We start from the raw sequence: 1,202 nt of genomic DNA on the forward strand, positions 1-1,202 counted from the left end.
CCAATAGATGAAATGAGAATGATTATATTACTAATATATTAGATATTAGTAATATATATTATTCCTTTTATTTTGAAATAAAAGAGTAACTTTGTGGATAAACAATATATTAGATATTGTTAAAGACGTTTAAGCAAGAAAGAAATAAATATATATATTGAGGATATATTTATGAAAGATAAAATTATAACATATTTTATTGTCATAAATATGTTACGGTTTATCAAAAAGGAAGGTGGAAGGTTTCTTACATGACAATTAAAAGGGAAATAAATTTTCCTAGGTGAGAAGGGCATTTAAAAGGATGATTATTCGATAATCAAAGAGATACACAAAAACTTCCCCATCCCCCTTTTTCTATAGCTGGAGAGAAGTTCTTTAGAACAAAGGGTGCTCTTGATTCTGAAAGCAAGCAATCAGATTGTTTCCTTTGGTTATCCTACGATCTAGCAATCGACGGTAACCGGATCTATTGGAACTCGTGTGGACCAAATAGAGGAGCAACAAGTGGGGCTCTGATCCTGATCCAATCAACCAGATCTGTCAAATTCACGCATCAAAGGTATACCATTTCAAGCTGTATGTTTATTCTATCAGTTATGCTTTTATATCAATGATTAGGTATTTTAGATTAGATCTAAAATTTCCGCACATATACCTAATCAAAAACAACAGATAGTGATTATTTTGCGGATTTAGATAAGAGAATATCAACTATTCAATAGTTGTTTATGCTTGGAGGGTGTTTAATTAATTGGAAATCAAGTCTTCAATCCATTGTGACCCTTTCTATAACCAAGGCCGAATATGTTGCACTTAGATAGGTTTTGAAGGAGGTCAAATGGTTAAAGGGATTTGTAGAAGAACTTGTTGATTATGAGGAGGAGACCATTGTCTTTCATTACACCATGAAAGAGCTAAGCGTATAGATATTAAATTCTATTTTGTGAGGGATTTGTGATAAAAAAAAAAAAAAAAAAGTCATTGTCAAGGCAAGGTAAAATAAAGTTGCAACTGAGGTGAGGTGGACAAAGATGGTCAATAAACAAACCCTAGAAGAGAAAGATGGAATTCACGTAAGGTTATGTAAAGATAGTTTCCATATACACAAATTATTTGATTTTCAAAAGGGGATGTAGCTCAGATGGTAGAGCGCTCGCTTAGCATGCGAGAGGTACGGGGATCGATACCCCGCATCTCCA

General features: G+C 33.1%; 1 non-coding gene across 1 annotated transcript; it reads left to right on the forward strand.

The window, feature by feature from the left end:
• Positions 1–1,129: 1,129 nt before the first annotated feature.
• On the forward strand, positions 1,130–1,202 carry TRNAA-AGC. The gene has a single exon. It is a non-coding gene; the product is annotated as a tRNA-Ala (tRNA).

This window comes from Impatiens glandulifera, chromosome 1 (assembly GCF_907164915.1).
Source record: "Impatiens glandulifera chromosome 1, dImpGla2.1, whole genome shotgun sequence".
NCBI classification, from domain to species: domain Eukaryota; kingdom Viridiplantae; phylum Streptophyta; class Magnoliopsida; order Ericales; family Balsaminaceae; genus Impatiens; species Impatiens glandulifera.